General features: G+C 46.4%; 1 pseudogene; it reads right to left on the bottom strand.

Annotated features, from left to right (window-relative positions):
* Positions 1-193: 193 nt before the first annotated feature.
* LOC115400742 (homeobox protein cut-like 1) overlaps positions 194-21,289 on the bottom strand; it is a 54,359-nt pseudogene continuing 33,263 nt past the window's right edge.

Raw genomic sequence — 21,289 nt, 5'->3', positions numbered from 1 at the left:
TGAGTCCAGGTTTCAACCCCAGCTGTGGGTCAGACCCCAGCTCAGGACTAACCAGTCTGGTGCACCAGTGGCTGGTGATAGGGGGGAGGTACAGCAGGGCCAGAGGCCAGCAGGACGGCTAAGTGCTTATCTCAGTACAAAAACAAAACTCAGTTTAAAAAAACAGGAGAGACACTCAAGTTCTCTTATTTTGTTCTTCTGTGTATTCAGTAAATCTTCTTTTTAAGGGTTTTGCCAACCACTCTCTGCTCCTTTCCTCTGTTTTTTTTTTTTTTTTTTGGAAAGCTTCTATGTAATAAAAATGGCTGCTGAGCTTGACTTTGGCTGTGTCCACTCTCCAACTGGAACAGAGCAGGAGGGGTCCAAGGTTAGAGGTTGTGAGGTTATGAGACGAGAGGGATGAGGGATGGTCAGGGGGGAGCTAGAACTCCCACTCTGAGGGATCCTCTTTGCTGGCTGCCTTCTCCAGCCTGTGGATGATGTTATTGAGATTGGCTGCTTTCTTCTTGCGCAGATTGTTGTCCCTAGGGTTTCTGACGGGGCCAGAGGCTGGGATGTTAGTACTAGAGGCCGAGCTACTGGAGGACGCCTCTGTGAGGCTGAAGAGCCCCAGTCCAGCTTGTCCGCAGCTGGAGCCCGGGCCGGATAAGCCTGAGGTGACGCAGTCTAACTGAGTGGGGGAGCTATTAGATCCCCCTGCTTCAGACTCGGCCTCCATGTCGTGGTCTTTGCATGCTCCTCTGTGATCCTCCAGGCCGATGCCGAGTCCCTGGCGTGTCTCCGCCGTGCCCTCCGATTCTGTCCCATCACAGCTGTCCCCCTCGCCCGATTTGGACCCACGCAGGGAGGGAGACCCCCCCTCGCTGCCAGGCCCTACCCCTCCAGCTGCCTGGATCTCCTCTATAAAGAGCTCCCGTCGGATACGTGACCTGGGAGACAAACGTGGGTTCAGTCAGACAACGCAGTCCCACTAAATCGTACACAGGAAATATTTCACAAAGTTCTAATATACCGAACAGCTCTGTGAAACACTGACCTGTAATTATGGAACCAGTTGATAACAGTACTGGTCTTCAGGTTGAGCTGGGAGGCCAGCTCCTCAATGGTTTTGGGGGAGGGGTAGGGCTTCTGCTGGTAGGCTTTCTTCAGGGCCTCCTTCTCCTCGGGGCCCAGCACCACTCTGGGCTTCTTCAGCTGCTGCTGCCCGGGACTCTGTGAGCCCTGCACGTAGTCTGACCCCGCCAAAGCTCCGTCCACAGAGTGTCCATCGCTCAGGGAGCTCAGCCGCCTCTTCATGTATGCTGCAATGACACAAAACAGCGAAGAAGCGTTAGCACAATTCTACACAATATGGTAAACTTTCAAAGGGTAAAAAAAAAAAAAAAAAAAAAAAAAAAGTGCTAACGGATTTGGAATAAGAAATTCAGATATATTCAATTAACTGGATGAAAACATATGGAAGACGGCAGGAGAGCCGCTTCAGATGCACAGATTTCATGATTTGAACACGAGCCATGCTGTCCTCTTCCATAACCACTAGGTGGAGGGCTTGTCTTACTTTCTGCTTCCAACAATGAACGCATCTCTTCCATTTTACAGCAAACAAGCAGCACCATTCACTGAGGGCACCAGCAGGCTGAAAATGAACAGCTCATGGCAGCTTCGCATGAGGTTGACATTTTACCCACCCCATAACGCGCTGCCAGATATATCAGCGTTGCGGGGGAAAACCCCTCAGAGCAAGGTTAGACCACGCTGAAAGTTGCGCGCTGCCTCAAAGGCTTGCACCACCAGGGTGGGAGGTCAAATGTGGCTGCTCTAGATGAGGTCCATGTCTTTCCTCTGGGCTCCGCTGGTGGCCAGGACTATTGCCTATTTCTAGCCGGATGCATTACTTTTGGTCAATAGTCTAAAACGATGTTGAGTGCAGAGTAACCCCACCGGTCCAAGCCCCCAAACACACTGATGTAAGGTCAGTGTTGTTTTTCGCCCTTGTGTGTTTAGCTTGTGATATCAGTGGCGAGAACGGATGCTGGACGGCTGAGCCCACCGGCAGGTTCAAATATCTCCTCTGCACAGAAAGCGAGCAGGACAGAGGGGGAGAGGGCTTCAAGTGAGCAGTGCGGCGGGGAGCGAGGCCTCTCCGCTCTCCCATTCTTTAAAAATCTTACAAACGGAATGATGAAGTGATGGAGCGGGCTCCGGACTCGCAAATAGTAAAAACACGAGCTTATAGACACTGATGATTATTATGATGATGACGATGATGAAGAGGAGTGCTGATGACTGTGAGTAAGCAGGCCCCCGGCAGTCCCCGAGCTGTCACATCGCATACAGTACGTGATGTCTGCAGTCCTGATTGGTACTGACATCACACCAAGATGACTGTGATCTGCACAACATGCTCTGCTGTCCTGCACAAAGGAGATTGTGTATGCAGATGTGCATGTGGTATTCAGGGGCTGCGTGCTGGGCTTTTTTTTTTTTTTTTCCTGAACGCATTTTGAAAATAAACGAACACTTACACGGATAACATGAAGGCTTTTACGAGCCTTTGCTTATCTACTTGAGTTGTAGTTGTTTTTTTTTGTTTTTTTTTTCTCAAGCAGTCTTTGTGACGCACCTTTCTTTTCCAGGCGTTTCATGTGCATGAGTTTCTCCACGCTCTGAGGGTCCTGGAGCCAGAGCTGCATGCGGACAAAGGGCTCCCGACCCTTCAGGCTCAGCTTGTGCCAGGGTTTGGGCCTGGCCAGCAGGTCTGAGACTGAACCCTGAGTCAGACCCAGGATCGTCTCCCCAAACAGACGCTGGCCTGATGTAAAGAGAAAGGGGAACAAAATTATAATTTCAGAATATTGGAAACCAATCGAGTAAAATAAATTTAATCCAAGTTTCTCACCGAGGTTGTTGTCAGTGAGCACCTCCTTAACCTTCTTGGTGATGGCGTAAGTATCGAGCTCAGGAGACATTGCGACCATCTCCTGGATGCTGAGACCCGAGGACCTGGTACGGGGAGCGGGGTTTCCGGGCTGGGACTCCCCGCCCGAGGGGTCCTCAGACGCAGGCTTGAGACCGGAGGACTGCGAGGCGAGCGGATCCCCGGCGAGACCGTTGACGGACTCCTCAGCCGAACTGAGCGGGGACTCGGGGGCCGGGCTGCAGCTCGCTGACGTCTTGGGAGTACCCTCTGGTGGAGCACAACAGTCAGAGCGAGAGAGATCAGAAAGGGCGTGGGTGGCATGTTAGCATGTCAGACAAACACAGCTTCACTTCCTCCCCCCCGCTGGGTTCAGGAGGGACTTCAGTCAGGCTGCATCAACTAATTTAACTCCTGTTAAACAAACAGAAAAAGGTGCTTAAGTTTTCAGTTTGAAGCTTTTTTTGGCTTCTTCCTCCGATTCTTCATCTCCCTGTCTCTGTCTGTGTAGCACTGCTGTGCAGCTCAGCAGGCTGGAAGAGAGCAGTCATGAGGAGCTGTCAGTGTACATTAGCTGCTGTTTACACCCCCAGAGAGGAAAAGACACACACACACACACACAGACACACACACACACACAGACATACACAGACACACACACACACACAGACACACAGAGCTGCCATCTGGCGCTGCAACACTAACTTGTCTATGACATGACAAACCAGCAGCTTGCTGGCTGACACTGCCACAGCACTGGGGATGGGGGGATGGTGGGGGGACGTGGCGGTAGGTGGGAGGGAAGCACGGAGGAGGGGGTGGGGGCGCGTTGGGCGGGGTGAGTGACAGACTGACAGAAACAGCTCATCACGAGCTCTAATCAGGTTTTCAGATTAATACTGCAGCCCAAGGAGCGCAGTTGTGCTGGTCCGTACAGTGTGTGTGTGTGTGTGTGTGTGTGTGTGTGTGTGTGTGTGTGTGTGTGTGTGTGTGTGTGATGAGTTTACCTTGGTTCTGAGGTTGCTGGGTGTGTGTGTTTTGGCCCTGGTCTCCGTTCAGCCATGGCTGCATGCAGAGGTATGGCTCTCTGCTCCTCTGGTTCAACTTGTTCCACGGTTTGTGTCGAGACAGACTGTCACTCAGTATTCCCTGAAACACAGGACGGGGAGAAGAACTCAGATGTGCAACCATGTAGAGCAAAGGGAACACCGAGCCGCGACACAAACGTGAGATATTCCAAAAGTTTTGTGTGTGTATGTGTGTTAGCGCTGCTTTGCAAAGTCATTTGACCTGCAGTAATAGTGAGAACAGATACTAGTGTCTTCCTTATACCTGTATTATATCAAAGTTTAAAAATGAATGTTGTGAGATTCCAGACAGACACTCCCCCCGGCTCTCACCTCTTTGGAGTCTTCCTGGTTATGGTTGTCCTCTCCTGTCTGCACAGAGAAGCTTCTTCGAGTGTCTGTATGCATGTTGCTCCACCACTGCTTCCCTCCAGTAACCCACTCCTCCGGCGCTCCCCGAGCGGCCCGAGCTCTCAGAGCTCCGGCCGAGTCTGAGAGCTCCGTCGGCGGACATGTCGATCCCCGAAGAAGCTCGGCCTTCTCGCTTCACGCTGGAGCTGAAGTCCAGGACTGGAGACGGGGACGAGGGCGAGGACAAGAGCGAATTGGGAGGCTTCTTGAGGGAAAGCGCCAGCGGGTTGTAGGGAGGGAGGGGGGCTGTGAGCGGGGAGCCAGGAGGTCCCTCTGGGACAGCGAGGCCGAGGAGGAAGACGAGGATGAGGCTTTGAGAATGGGCTCCAGCGCAGCCTGTTGGGCCTCCATTTCTCTGCGGGCTTGCTCTAAGATGGAGCGGATCGCTTCGTCTGATCCGCTGCCCCCTCCACTTCCCAGTCCACCTCCGCCCCCTCCTTTCAGTCCTGTGTACGACGGCTGAGCGTGGGACAGATCTAGGAGGTGAGCAGAACAGGCCGTCAGGAGAGCTGCAGACATGATGTAACATCTTCTAAACTCTGACTTTTCCGCAGCTGAAGAGAGAGAGAGAGAGAGAGAAAAAAAGTTATCTCACCCAGCTTTCTGCACCTGCAGCTCTCTTTTGGCCTGCTCCAGAATAGACTTGATGGCCTCGTCTGAACCTGCCTCTGGGGTGCGGACACGAGCCGTGATGTTACCTGGAAGGAGAGGAAGAGGGAATGGGAGGAGATGAAAAAAAAAGAAAAAAAAAAAGCTCATCAGATTAAAAAGCAGGAGTTACCAACAGAGGCGATGGGAGAGAACACTGGCAGATGATTACGCCATAGCACAGCACAAAGAGCAGCATTCCCACCACTGAGCTACGAGGAAGCGATACTGGAGGGATCGTCGAGATTTCCCTGGTCCCTCTGGAGCTCACACATGCACACGTGCTACAGGGTTCGTACAGTAAACACTCCCAACAGAATAACAGCCACCAATAAAATCCCTAAATACACATGCTGGCTTTTCCTTTGACGCAAGCCACTGAAACTGTGTGGTTACCTTCAAGGCACATTTATATCTCGGCGCCTTCCCACAATTAATAAACGGCAACACTTCACACGCACACACAATATAGATACAAGTTCACCCCGACACAAACATGCCACACAGACAGAACGTGCTCGAATCTCTGTGTGTGAAGGGGACAGACCTGTGTGTGAAGCTGTATCGGAGAGGGTTCTCCGCTTCGGAGCATCCTGAAACACTCGGCTAAGCTGGGGCTGGCCTGAGCCCTCTGTTAAAAACAATATACCACACACTATGTTACAGCACTTGTGTGTTTTGTTTATTTTTACAGCTAGACTGTATGGTGCCTCGAAACGTTGGGCAAACATAAGGAGTGTCTGTTCCATCCAATGCACATTATAGAGTACTATAAATGCATTGATCTTCACCATCTGTGGCCCCAGAAGAAATCAAACGTCTACCTCTCACAGAAATGTTAAAACCACTACAGAGACAGACTAGTGAGGGATTCATTATTTAAAAGGTTTTCAGACACTAACAACAGCCTCCTCTTTTTGTCGTTTTCCTTTTTTCCCCCCCCCCTCTGTCTTCGACTCTCTGGTAAAATTTGTCGTATTTCTGTACCACTGAGACCACCTTCTATCAGAAATGTCCTGATGCGTTAAGAAAAGCAGGCCCGGGCTAATCGAATCTCGCCGTAGTTAACAGTACCCCTGGCTTCCTCCTAGTTCCCACCGATCAATAGTATCGACGTGTGAAAGGTTTCTGTATTGACCGCAATAGGTGGGAGAGGCTCTTGGGATCGGTGCGTGACTAGGAAACTCATTCAAAACACACAGGTGTGGCACAGAATGGGAGTTAGGAAAGAGAAAGGAAAATAAAAGCTAGTCCATATCGACACGCTAATCAATGTCTCTGTGCAGGGCTGTACACACACACACACACACACGCACATGCAAGACACACGCACTCCCCCACGCACAGGCGCATTAAAGGAACACAGACTGACCTCTTTGCCGCCCCTGGATGCTGCGCAGTGCAAGGATGTTCTGCTCGTCGGCGAGGAACTGCCTCATCTTGTGGAAGGGCTCCTTCCCACGGATGGTTAGCTTGTTCCAGGGCTTCGGTCTGGCCAGGATCTCGCTGACGGAGCCCTGGGACAGTCCCAGCACGTAGTGGCCAAACACGCGCTGGCCAATGTTGTGCTTGATCAGCTGCTCTTTCAACCTGCCGGGCAATCTCCGCCGTGTCCATGTCCTCGCCGTCCAGGACGCTCCCCGTGGTGGCGTCGGAGTGGCTGGGCGACGGGGACGGGGCGCTGCCGGCCGTGCTGCTCCCGTTGACGGGGGCCATGTCGGGGCTGGCCGGGGGCGGCTGGGGGCTGCTGGCCGCCAGGGGGATGGCGGCGGACCCTGAGCCTGGGGTGGAGGTAGGGATGGAGCTGAGGGTGGGGGTGAAGGGGGTGAACAGTAGCGCCCCACTGGGGATTCCAGACGACTCCTGCAAAGGCTTTGGAGTAAAAGGTCTGGAGCAGCTGCCGCTGAATCAGGGAGTTCAAAGCCATCTTACCACCCACCAAAGGGAACACGGGGGAGTAGAAGTCCTGCCCAATGCCCGTGGGAGTGAAAGGGTGTGTTTCGCTGCTGCTGCTGCTGCTGGTGGTGGTGGCAGTGTTGAGGGGGTCCGTGTGAGAGCGAGACAGGGGCAGCTGAGAGGCGAGGGAAGAGAGGGAGGGGGAGGAGGGGGCGAGGAAGAGGAGTCGCCGGGCATGGTCTCCTCCTTCGTTGCGGACTCTTCTGTCCCTTTTCGCCCGGCTGACCCTACAAGAAAGGTCAAACACACAATGCATTATGGGGGAGTCAACAAAAAGGGGTTCCAAAATGAGAGAGGAAAAAAACAAAACAAAAAAAAAACAAAACAAAATAACAAAAGTTGAAGGTTATCTTATTCAAGTCTTTTCCAATTTAATGAACTTTGTTTCCTTTTTGCCAACCCCCCCAGACAAAGTGCCCATGCATTTGTGATTTCAACCTTTCTTGTAAGCCACAGCCTGGAAGAAAAATAAGGACAAACAAAACAATTGACACTGTGCCACTTAACCAGATTAGCTTGGCCTAGAGCTCAGTCGCTCTCTTTCTCTCAGAGGCAATGAGGAAGCAACTGGATAGAGCAAAATGATGTCCTCAGATAGCCACGCGAGTCCTCTTCCATCCAGCTGCAGGACGCTCCGACAGTCTGAATTCTTCCATTGTACATGCAGCAGTATTGTCTTTTATTCACATGAAGCACATCCACAGAAGAAAACATTTCATATGGCTCAAAAAAAAAAAAACAGATGCAGGTCACCAAAAACACTGAGCACAGACTATTTTACCTTTTTCTTTTTTATGTTACACCGATTACATTTTTACAGTCACCGGAGAAATATACAGCATGCATTTTCTCAGTCTTGTAACTAACTGAATTCATCTTGATGATAAGCGCTGAGAGAAATATTATTCTAATGCATAACCATTGAGACTTAACATGATCGAGTAAGACAGTAAGCTTCCCTTACTGTGAATGTTAATCAATTCAAAGCTATTCAACAATTCAAGCCTAAAGCCATGACATTTCAAACCCATAAACACTGTTGCAGAGGGCAAGCATCCTCGTGTACAGGGCAGAGGATGCTGTCCTCATTTTGCTGTAATGCAGTCTGCCTACCATGTAGGTTGACCTCCTGCTGGGGGGATTTTACAAACACCAACGACGCCTGTTTCCCCTCCTCAAACAGAGCGCGGGGGCTGAACACACAACATATTTGTACCTTGATGGGAAAAAGTTACGACTCGAGGCATAAGGAGGCTGAAGAGGAAGATTCGAGTATTGCAAAGCATTGCAGAAACGTTCACAAAAAGATAAGTATTCTCAGAGAAAAAGTATCTGTATGCATTGATACATACATGTACTGATCTGATGTAATCTCCACATAACTCCATTTCAGCTCAACTCTCCCTCCGTCTCCAGAGTGCGACGCTTTCGGCCACGGTTTTGTTGGTTGGAGTGACTTTCACGCAGGCGGTCTGTCCCGTGTGCGCGAGCCTTTTTTCCAACGCTAACGTAACGGACTTACCACTCAGCTCGGTGTTGGCGATGCGCAGAGCGGCGCTCTCCGACTGAAGACTACGGTTCCTCTCCAGCAGCAGTACCTCCAGGGGTTTGGACGAGTCCTGGCGGACAGGGGAGAGGAGGGGAGGGGAAGTGGAGATAAGATGAGGCTTTTTGAGAAGCCAGTTGTAGTTTACAGGACTACACCATTTGAAGATTAAAAAAAAAAAAAAAAAAAGGGTCCAAGTTTGTTTGAAAAACTCCCGGGAATGTCCTTTCTGATCATTTTTCAAGGAATGATTATGGATGTATTTAAACCGACTGGCATTGCTACTTAGTTGCAGGAGAATTTAAAGTATGCAGTATCATTTCAAGCACTGTAAAGTCAGGCCAAGTGGCCATTTAACAGGGTTCCAGTATGAAAATTTGGATCAAGTGAAGGAACAGTGTGCTGGTATTACAACAAATAATCCTTGAATTCTCCTTTGCCAGCATTTTAGACATTCTGTAAGTCTTTATTGATGATTTTTTTTTTAAGAAGTTTTCACTCATCTTTAGCCATTTTATCAGTTTTAGATGTTTTCAACACGTTCATTTGTCCTCACATATAAAATGTAAAGAGGAACCAACATTGTTATTGCAAAAAACCAACCTGCCCCCTCTCGATACAACTCAACCAATTTCCTTCAAGACTTCCCATTATTTGGATTCATCCAGTATTATCTTACTAGTAACTGTAATCAGGACCTCAAGTTTATCAGCTGCTGTGAAGGCATCTGACCAGATGGCGTGTTTCAGTTGATAAAACTACTGAATCACTTTTGAAATGTTAAGAATAAAAATAAATATATTTTTACATTTTTTCACACAACATTACAAAGGAGCTGAAAGGCTCTGGAGCCGTGGGTCACAGATCCAGGGTCTGGGTGTACAATTTCTTAAGACATGAGGCCTTAGAACTTTATTGGTGCAGCATGATGTCCACGGTCCATCCTTTACCTGCACGGAGTCAGATGACCCGAACTCCATAGCCTTGAGGATGCTGAGGAAAGAAAGCGAAAAATAAATCCTTTTTAAACACTCAGAACTACAGGTACACTGCACATTTAGCCAAGCTTTTCTATTTCTGTCTCGTTAAGGACTCCAAAAGGTCGAGGGGTCAGGAGCAAGAGTATCACGACGTAAAGCGAGAGACATACAAGCGTCAACTTAATGCCGCCGCTCAAACCTTAAATGACGACGTGCATCTTATTTAACAATTCTAAAGACATTAAATGCGGTGAAGACATGTCAAGGACACTCCTGTAATGAACACACACGCAGAAATGACTCCTCACCTCAGCTCCTTCTTAACCTCCTCATAATCGGCTTGTTTCTGCAGTTTCTCTCCAGTTCCTGGAAAGCACAAAGAGATTAGAAAAAAGACATGAAAAAACCCCTCCAAACAATCATTTATATGTCATGCACAAACTACAATGCCTACAATTAACAACAGTGTCAGTTAAAAAGATTGCAAAGAGGAAACAGTCCCAGTAGAAATGGCCAAACGGGATGAAAATAACTGAAATCCTTGAAAAACACGTGCTCTGCTGGTACCTTGAGAACTGCAGACTTGCTGCTCAGCTGCTGCTCCAGCTGTGAGATCTGGGAGCTGGTGGTCTCTCGGAGTTTGGTCAGGCTGGGCCTGCAGTCTCTGGACATCTTCCACCAGCTGGGCGGTCTCCCTTTCTTTGGCCCTGAGCTCCGCCTCCAGATTCGAGTGGGATGCTCAGCCTCAGCCGGCTGCTCCTAAAGGCCAGACGGGATGATAAGCAATCTGTAACCTTCACAAGTATCTAGAAAAAGCTATTTAAAACCCTGCTCGGGAAACATTAACATAACTTACAAATGATAATCATAATGCCTGTTTTTGGCACCTTCGAAGACTCGCTTATTAGACTCGCTAAACTACACAGATTTCTATAGATCTCACCTGATCATCACCTTAAAAGATCTGTCGCTTCATTTGAGCAGTAAGATCATACATCTCCGAGGAGCAGCAAATAGAGGAATCGGAGTGTAAATTGCATGTGCTTCCAAAAAAAGGGGGGAACGTTTTTCAAACAACTAATTCTGATAGCAAAAATTATGTTCTACATAAACTGATATGTGGAGTGCTTCTCCTGTTCTATTCTAAATTCATATTTCAAAATGCTTGTGTGAAAAGGAGGAACAATAATATTTCTAAAAAATCATTTTAGCTACTTGTTTATATACTGAATGTTAAAACACGCTTACAGGAAAATGAAAAAAAAAACCCAACATTTTTTTGAGATGCAGCTGTAAATGTCTCTCCTATTGATCCAATAAATCACTTAATCGATAACCAATCACCTGTTTCCACTTAAAAGGCATTACAGATGATGCCGGTGCATGACCTTTGATATCAGCGTTCCATAAATCGAGGCTGTAATCTGGTAAAACCGCCTCTAGCGTGAAAAGAGCCTGCTGTCTGCAGGCTATCGATACCTCCCCGCCAGTCAGAGAAACAAGTTACCGCGTTGGGGTCGGCCTGGCCGGGCTGCCGAGCTGCTGGGACTGGGAACCCGAGGACAGCTGCTCCCGGAGCGACTCCGCCTCCCTCTGAGCGGTTTCCGCTCGCTGGAAGGTAAGAAAGAGAAACGTCGTGAGGGAAGCCCGCGATGGAGGCTCTTTACACTGTCAAACACTGATAATCTAATGTTTAATGCAGTTCGATTCACGGGGGCTGGAGCGGGTAATTTTGGTGTGCAGCCTTCCCTTTTTTTTTTTGTCCCCCTTTTCTCAACCTGTCTGAATTTTCCCTCCAGCCCCTGAACAAAATTGGAGCCCTATTCAACACATGCAAATTGCAACCTGGCAAGAGAATGAGAGCAAGAAAGCAAAGGTCCAAACTAAAGGCTAAAATTCAGCCCTATGCTCAAGATTTAATTCTGTCAACACAAGTCTTGAGTATGCAGTCATTTAGAAACAAGTCGCTTTTTTTTTTTTTTTTAAATAATTTTTATTCAACCTCAACATTGAGCGAATGGCAATCAAACTGAAGCAGGAAGTTTTCCAATTCACAATTCCTTCCTATCAGCCAACTGTGGGTTTGCAAATAGCGGGAGCCAACCTGCTATGCAGCATAAACAAACGTATACTCGAGCGGAGGAGGGCTGAAGGACGCAAAAAAATGTGAAAAGACTACTGAGAGAGGATGCTTCACTTAATTAAATATATTAAATTATTCCTGATACTTGAGATGATTCCTGCTGCCTGAGATTTATCGCCAAACTGCCATGCTCCGGCTGGAAATTATCCGCCACGCCGGCCAACTCGCCGTATTAGGAGTTACAGGGAGCCGATTCCACAGCGCTCCTAATTGCAACCATATTGAGAGCCGCTATTGACTGGGTGGAGTTGGGACTGCTGGTTGCGAGAGAAAAACCTGTTTTTCCCCATTTTCTTCTTATAAAAAGCATTAAAAAAAAAAAAAAAAAAAAAAAAAAAAACGTCTGTGACTGAGCTGCAGGCCCATGCTGTCCTCCTCTGTAACCTCAAATCAGAAGTGTGAACAGTGTGTGTATGTGTGTGTGCGCGGCGTTATAGTTGGAGCGTTAACCTCTAGGCTATATTAACATTACATGCCTATGCTACCCCTTTAACCACAAATCATACTCTTGGGCTAATAATGAAAGTTAACAACAATGACATGAACAGATACCACGGGAATATTTACAACACAGGGGCAGAGGGTGTGCCCGGGGGCCTCCCGTTCAGCTGGATGGCTTTAGTAGGTGTGTAATAAACATGTAAAACAAACAGCAGCCCTCACGGTGATAAGAGAGTCCTTATTGTTAGCGTACACCACATGCATTAGTTCTGACTAGATAAGCACGTTCTTATTATAAAGAGTGAGGAGGGTAATGCTCTGCGGTCTGACTGGTCAACAAATCTCATCAGCGAAAGGCCCGAACAGATCGTCTCAGAGGCAACTTCGTTCATTATCTGATAGCGATTGTTCTGACTATAAGGATCAAGAATGTGTGAAGCCATTTATGGGGGGGGGGGCTTTTATTTTCCCTTAAACTGCTGAGGAGTTACTCAAAGAGGGAAACTTTAATACATCTGAAAATGTTACGTTTATTTTTTTATTTCTTTTAAATGAAAATAATGCGCATTTAAAATTATATCACCAGTTTTCATTCAACAATAATCTATTAATTATTTCATGTTTAAATGTCATAGAGTGATATTAAATAAATGTGGCCCAGCGTTTTCCAAAGAGCTGACTCGGCAATAAAATTCTTTCAGCTTCATCATCAACCAGGAACAAAATTAAGAAAAAACAACAACAAAAACATAGCAATGAATATCTCAAACATGTAGAACTAGGCATGTGTTTTGTACCAGTTTTATTTTCTTAAAAAAGGCTTTAAGCAGCAAACACATTATTAAACCCAGGTATTGATTTTGTGGCACCTAATCAGTTAATCACCAAATCCCTGCAGTCTCGTCTGCAGGGGGATAAAGTCGCGGAACTGGAAATTCTTCCTGGTGGGATGTTCTCAGTTTTTCGTTGTGGTGAATATTAACAGCAGCGTAACACTGCATGTGTGTTTCAGCTTGGATGGCCTGGATACACAGTCATTGTGATTAGACAATACGCTGCCTGCAACTCTGTGTGGCATTTTGTGTTTTCTGAACAACAGTGAAGCTCCAAAGCAACACGGTTAAAAATAAAAAAGAAAAGAAAAAGAAAGAAAAAGAAAGAAAATTGCCCAAAAATGAAATTGATTATGTTCTGTTCTCTTTTGCTGATGGGAGGCAAACACTGACTAGTCCCATTCTGTTAAACTGATTACCTGTGTGAGGCAAAGCACGACAGCATCCATATTTTAACTATTTATATGTAAGAACCCATATTGAATACACTAACATCCCGTGGTGCCGCTTTGGACTCTTTTTGACTATCAGAGATAAATAAAGTTCTTATGATCAATATTTAAAGGAAGAAAATATGTATTTTAACTCAATTCATTCTTAACAATAAAACATGTGCCACATAACACGGACGACGGTGCGTAAAAATAGGTTACCTGATTGGCTCTTTCCAGATCTGTCATCACCATCTCAATCTCATCGGCCCTGAGAGAGGAACACAGAAAACGCAACCGTTATTCAAGGAAGCACATTAGAATGCAGCCGACAGAGAAAAGCAAAGAATGGATAAATTAATGGATGATTCTCAGGAAGAAAAGTACACTCTGCACACATCACGTGTGTGTGCGTGTGTGTGTGTGTGTGTGTGTGTGTGTGTGTGTGTGTGTGTGTGTGTGTGTGTAATTGTTCAAAGGGCACGCATTTAGAAAATGTTGGTGCTGTGTCCATTAAGCTACTGTCTAAATTTCACCTTAATCCATTGATTGTGAACCCCATAACCCAAACAGCTTGTATGTGTGCCTGCGTACATGTGTTTAAGTGTACGCGCGTGTGTGTGTGCATGTGTGTGTGGGTGTGCACATGTAAGCCCCTAAACCCAGGCCACACTAAAACAGAGGGATTACATTAATAGAGCTCTAAGTCCTAATACAGCAGACTAATCTGCTATGAAGCTGTGTGATTGTGTCTGACTAATGGTCTGGATGGAGGCCATGGTTCACCTCTCACTTGCTGGAGGTCAGACGGCAGGGCTACGTCCCTGTGACGCCACCTCTCATTGGACTTGCGAAAAATAGTTTGATAACCTTCTTACACGAGTGACACGAACATCTATCACTTTACGGGAAACGTAAGAGAAATGGGGGGGAAAGACAACAAGGGGAAGGAATAAATAACACTGAAACTCAAACAATGTTAAAATTCTTCGGCTGTATCAATTTTCAGGTTCAAACACAACAACAGCTAAGTTGTCTCAACATGGGTGCGCTGAAGATGCCGACCTCACACGCTGCCTTCGCATGCGTGCGCAAAACGCCGTGTTTATCTAAGACATACTCGCCGATAACAATACATGAGCGGCGGCGCTGAGTACAAAGACGGAAGCTCGCGTGTGCACGGCCGCATCCATTAGGACCTTTTGATTTCGCCGCAATCTTTTGATAGTGAACCCAATAACCCACGCAGCTTTTGTATTTGTGTGTCACGTATGAGAAACAGTGTTATGTCCCATAGGCTTGAGTACTACTGATTTGAATGTGTTTAACAAAACAGACACAGTTGATATTAGGTCAACATTGTGCCACAGGCAATGCAGCAAAAAAGAATCAGATGTGGGTGGGAGAGCTTTTCACTCCGCTTTTATTCTTTCCCCAACAGTTAAAAGGATCTAGTATGCATTTAAGCAACAATAATAGTACACTACCTCAACAGCTTTTATCCTGTCTTAAGCTATAGTGTGCGAGACCCGCGTGCGCGCCCGCTCGCACTCCCGCACACACGAATGCGAGGTCAGGGAGCCAGCAAGCTAGAAAAGCTTGTAATGGAGAGCGTTTATGGATAGTAATGCAACCCAAATACACCACCGGTCCTGCTCCAATGTGATCATTTAATCAAAGTACAGATGCACAAAGTCTTCTTAAATAACCTTTGGATTTGGCTGTATTTGGGAATTATAAAGGCAAAGCTAGAGGCTGGGGGCCAAAGCAGATCACAGGGAAGGGATTTTCTGCATATCCTGATACAGTCAGTCAGTCGCTGGGCAGGGCGGGAACTGTCCACGGACCGCCAATGCACAGAGTGGAATTAATTCATCAAACACCGAACAGTAAGGGGGGGGTGGGAGGGGGCGGCGGCTTGATCATGATAACGCCTGATTTGACACCATTAAAACTTTCCTCTGGAGCTTCACGCAGCGGCCACAGGGAGGAGCTGCAGAGCAGACGTCCAGCTGCACTTCAAATGCACACAAACAACACACAGTGGCACAAATTTCCATGCACACACACACACTACACACACTCTTGCGCCGCCATGAAAGCCAATGGGTGCACCCAGTGACATCAGTCAGTACTGTAGGACTTCTGAAACAGGCCCAGAGCCTCTAAGCCCCTACTGTACTTCCTCCATCGCAGACAGGCCTTTTCATCTCTTATCATCTTCTCTCCCTTGCTCCTCACTCAACTGCTCCTTTTCTTTTCCACCCTCTATCCTTTCCCCTCAACCGTTCCCTTCCCATTGCCCTCCACTTTCTTCTTCTTTCATCTTTCTTTCCCCCCCTTCCACCTCCCCTCTCTCATCTTTTGCCCTCTCTTCCTCGGCCTCTGTCCTCGGTGCCAGCAGGATATTCCCCTGATTTAGATTTTCATTTCCCTCCTCTATCACACTCTTATCCCCTCTTCCTCGCCGAAGCCTCCAGCCCCTGGTTTGCTTTTTGCCCTCCAGCTTTCATCAGTCCATTCCTTTTCTTTCCCTGGCTTTCTCCACATTGCGTTTTCACAGCGTGTTACCTTGGGGATTTCAAGGAGGCTTAAAAAGAAGCTAGCTGTGCGAGTGTGTCTCTGTGTGTGTGTGTGTGTTGTGCGCCATTTTGTGTTTATGTGTGCTTCAGCTGGACACAGGGAAGAAAAGCCCATTGACTGCTGCCTAATTATCAGCAATTAGGTTTTTTCTTCTTCTTTTTTTTTTTTAAAGAAAGAAAAATGATATCAAGCTCATCGCTAACAGATAAAGCTGTACACACACACACATGCACATGCAGAGGATCCTGTGGGTTGAAGATCAATATATCATTAATCTTTAACAGGGACTAAACGGGTAAAATGCGGCCAGCCGGACCCTCACAGCGTCTGCTCAGACAGGGGGCTACACTGCATCTACAGCCCCGCCTCCTCCTTTAACACACACACACAACACCCACACACACACACCACACCCACACACACAACACACACCCACACACACACACACACACACACAACCAACCAAATTCTCAGAGTGTGTGTTTGTGTATTCGTGTGTATTTTAAAAGGCAGATTACCCAAATGCAGCAAGAGGATGGGGGATTTGTCACGCAATGTCCTTAGTGGAAAGTTTAAAGCAAGTGGTGTGTGGTACGCATGTGTGTGTGTGCGTGTCTGTGCTAAAAGAAGCGCCTGATATATATATATATATATATATATATATATATATATATATATATATATATTATAATATATATATATGTTTGTATTTTGTGGTGCCAAAATATATGCAGTTAAAGGGTTAAAAGTTGTGTTCAGCCAAACACTGGCGATTTGCTCAGCCAAGCAGTAAACGGGGGAAGGACTCCAAGGACTGGGAGGGTGCAGGGTTAGAGAGGGTTTGTGTGTGCTTTAAAGCGTTGCATTAAAATTTCAGATCACAGCACGCCACATAGTCAAGGACCCTGACTGCCTCAGGCTCACGAGTGAGTGAGCGTGTGTGGTGTGTGTGTGTGTGTGTGTGTGTGTGTGTGTGTGAGCTCATGTGTGGATGTGGGCGGGCATGTGTTTATTAGCTTCTGTAAGCAAATGGGCCCTGCTATACGTGTCGTCTCAAAAAAAAAAACTTGTTTTCTTCTGACTTAAAAGGAAGAGACAAGGACAGAAAAAGGGAAGTCTGAAGAAAAGGTAGAACCGCTGCGCAATATAGTCATGGGAGGGAGGAAATAAACAAGGACAGCTCTCTGATAGACTATGAAACCTATTGATTAGTGCCATTACACTGCGTGCAATATCTTCCTGTGGCCTCTTCTCACATTTACAGACACACAATACGGGAGATAAAAGACAAAGTGTGGGAGTGAGGGAGGCAGAAAAGACGAAAAAAAAAATATTGTGAGGAAGACAGAAGAGGGATCGATCTGTTTTTAACAGCCAATCAATTTAACAACTCTGTTAATGGAGAGACACAGTGAGTTTGGGGCACAGTAAATGGGGAGGGAGCCAGGGACCTTAAAAGCCAAGTTGATACTCTGTCGGTGAATGCATACAAGACGCCCTTGATGCCATATGAATACTCTTACATCTAGCACCAGAGATTTTTCTTTTGTTGAGAGGAACAGCCGTATGTTTCTCCAAAGCGACAAAAGCTAATAAAACCCTATGAAATGCTTTGTTTTCTCCCCAGGAATTCAATTTTTTTTTTTTAAAGTTTCTGAATTCAGTTTGGGATGCTAAAGTGGTTCCGGTTCCAGCCAGGAACCCTGAGGGGGAAGACGAGTGTGAATGTCATAAAGTGCCACTTCACAGCGTGGAGTGCCGACATGGAAAAGCTTCTGTTCTTGCCCTGGCCCCGCTATGGGATCAATAATGATAGATGCCCGCAGCTGGAGTAATTGAGGCCTCTTTATCGTACGGTTCCCGTTAGAAAACCTGCGTGGCTTTAAAGTCTGAGCTCTCAAAGTGACCCCCGTGAGCCTCCTGTCTGTCCTGACCCAGCTGAATCATCGCGAGCACTTTAGACTTCACCACAAAACAAATCTATTCTGATGCTTTTCTGTGGCTGCAGAATACATTACAATCCCTGTCAGTATTTACAGTGCGTGGGTAATGCTGGGATTTGGAGGCCGCTGAGCGTTACGGGAGACAATCCAGCTGTCAGGGAGAGAAGGGGGAGTTTCCAGGCAAGGAGATTCACTAAACAGGATGATTATGTCAGAAACAGACTATGGAGGAGCCAGAGGGGAGAAGTCACCCGCAAACACACACATAGATCAGCCAGACACGTACTTTGCTGTGGATTCCTCGTCATACTTTGTCTTCAAATCAAAGAGCTCGGCCTGAGTTGTTTCAAGTGCTGCGAAAGATGGAGAAGAGCCAGTCGTGAGTGTCACTGTCACAAGGCAGCTTACAAAGTACATCTAAAGCACGAACAACATCCTTAAAGGCAACAATAACATCCTTTTCCCCAGCAGTGACATATTATGCATTATGAGCAAAGATTTGAGCACAAAATGTTGTAATAAAAATTAAAGAGAGGAGTCAAAAGTCATGAAACCTAAAAATAATGACGTCTTTGTACTGTCGATTCCGTGGTCCAGAGGACGGTTTTTGGGAAAAGAAATGACTGATTGGCAGGTAATGGTTAAAAAAAAAAAAAAAAATCTTTATTAAAGGTTCAGCAGATAAGTTCCACTCCACAGCCCTGCAAAACACTTCTACTTGGCTGAATTTATTTTTAAAATCAAGGTGAAATATGAGTATTTTTGGTAGAAAAGCAGAGCACGCTGAATCAAATCAAAGCTGGCGGCTCAGCAGCGGTGAACCAATGCAGCTGACTTTCAGCCTAACCTTAGCTTTTTGATCTTATTGTATTTTGGCTTCCAAAACCAGAATACTAATGTTTAGTCCTATAAATGGGTCTTCCTAAATATTGGAGTCAGCATCATAAACATTTGCTTATCATAAAGTTTATTTTCTCAAAACATCCCAAAAAAAAGAAAAAAAGCTAATGTAGAAAACCCTTTGGCATCCTGCATCAGTGAGATGCTAACGTCTTGGGTGGCCAACGAAAATACTGCATCCCTGCGGCACACATTGTTTTTTTTCCACAGTCTGCTGATGGGTATTTATTGAGAAATACGCTATATTTTAAACAAAGGCTGCGAGGGTTTTATAGCCAGTTTCATTGATGGATGCGTTATAGCTGAGCTGGGTAAATCTGCGGGCCTGTAAAGTGTGAGCAGGCAGGTACCTGTCTGTAGGGACTGGGCCTTGTGTTCGGCCTCCTCCAACCTTGAGGACATGGAGTCTTGGCTCTCCTGGAGTTTCCTACAGGAGGCAGAAGGCAGGAAAATGAGAGCGGGGAGCAGAAAGTCACACTTAAGAGATACTGACTCAGTAAATCTTGTGTTCACACTTTGTGGCGACTGCAGCTATTCTCTATTTTCCCACCATTTCTGAAGTGTTTTCCCCACTAAAATCCTCCCAACACAACCCACTCCTCATTAAGCAGCCCTATTAGGCAGGAATGTCTGGCCACTGGGGCACACTGCACCCAGGGGGAGAGAGAGGGAGAGGGAGAGAGAGGGAGAGAGAGAGAGAGGAGGGAGAGGAGGGGGGGGGGGGCGACAGAAACCACAAGGATAAAATAGATTCATTCTTAGCATATAAAAAGTTGGGCTTTGCTGAGAAATTGCCACTGCGTGTAAAAACATCAATAATCTAGCACAAAGACGGTCTTTATGGCACTCTTTGATGCCCCCTTCTCCGCCAATCTGTCTCTCCTGTCATCTCTATTTTTCTGCCCGCTACTTCATCCTTTCATCTCCCTCTCTCTCTCTTTCCCTCTCCTTCCCTAACTCCTTGCAGGATGAAATGCATCAGAGGTGCCATCCATTTACTACCCCTCTCAGACACGGGAAGTCAGCTCTCTGCAGACAGGAAGGGGCCTATAAAACACTGACGTACAGGAAATACAGTTGGACAATTGATCTTCTACCATACGTCTGAAAAGGGGGGGGGGCAACCAGCTCCAATACGGCTTCGGGATGGCTGGCACCGGCAAACTGACATTTCCAAACGTCTATTTTCAAACAAACCTTAATATAGACGACCGAGAAAGTGGGAATTTCATCCAAATTATTTCTAGCGAAGCATTTAATGACCACGAGCGGCTCCGAGAGCTCAGTCTCCCTCATGTAAACTCACAGCTGAAAAAGTTATGAGTCAATATATCATTACTATATCTGCACTGTGAAGTGTAGTGTAGCAGTAAAAATGTCATGCCGTGGCTGTTGAACACATCTGCTTACTTCTTTAAGACAATTCGGACGCGTGTTTTCAGCTCATGATTCCGGTTTTGCCTTTCTGAGGAATTATTTTTTTTTGCATCGTGGTGCGGCTTTCACACATAAAAACCTTAACAGATGGAGCAACAAATATCAAAGAACCCCCCCTTTTGTGAATCTCTCAGCTCATTTCATGCACAACAGACATGAAAAGACTAAAACAACATAACGAGACAAATCTAGCGATGAGAGAGAGAGAGAGAGAGAGAGAGAGAGAGGGGGAGAGAGGGAGAGAGAGAGAGACTTGACCGTGAAGAAAAGCGATCCATCTAATGTGATGTCGGTGACGGGGAGGACTAGTAGCCACACAGCACAAAGTGAACCAGATAACATTGACTGCGGAGCAGATTTAGAGCAGCAACACATTCCTCATCCATGGCCTTCTTTAGGAGAAAACTTTAACGTTGACGGCTTGAGAGACAAAAAAGGAAGAAGATGCCCTTTTAACCCTCTTATGAGGAGTCTGACTGGATTTATTGTAGAATTAAAGATTCAAAAATAACGAAGTTTAAGTGTGAAAAATGAGTGCTTTTTCTGGAAAGCCTCGACTTCCAGTGTCTGGTTGTTCCTCTAAAGGAAACTCTGAGAGGCACATGTAACGAAGTGTGCCGCGTTGTTCATCTCCTGTCTGTGATTGGCCAGTCGTGCTGTGGAAGCCCCCAGGGGCCACAGTAATGACTAGGATATGTACACAAAGCTCCATTTCTCTGCAATCTGCTAGTTTTTCAATTTTCTACTTATTATAAATGGTATGAGTCGGCCATGTCCAAAGTTCAGTCACAAGGCCATTTCAGAGTTTCCTATGTAAGAAAGAGTTTTTTTTTTTCCTAAGTCACAAACAAATGAGACGAATACAACATACAAATCACATTTTAAATTCTTAATAGCATGATTGATGACGCTGGTATAGAACACAGGTGTAGCTCTATCATCTGCTATTAACAGTAAATTCTTCCAGGAGCTTTTGGAAATTGGGATCTTTCACGTGATCAAACCAGAACCTCATTGAAAAAAGTTTAGATGCAGTTACGAAAAGCCTGGCAG

Source organism: Salarias fasciatus, chromosome 14 (genome assembly GCF_902148845.1).
Source record: "Salarias fasciatus chromosome 14, fSalaFa1.1, whole genome shotgun sequence".
NCBI lineage: Eukaryota > Metazoa > Chordata > Actinopteri > Blenniiformes > Blenniidae > Salarias > Salarias fasciatus.
The sequence above is the reverse complement of the archived record's forward strand: the minus strand, read 5'-3'. Positions and strand labels throughout refer to the sequence as shown.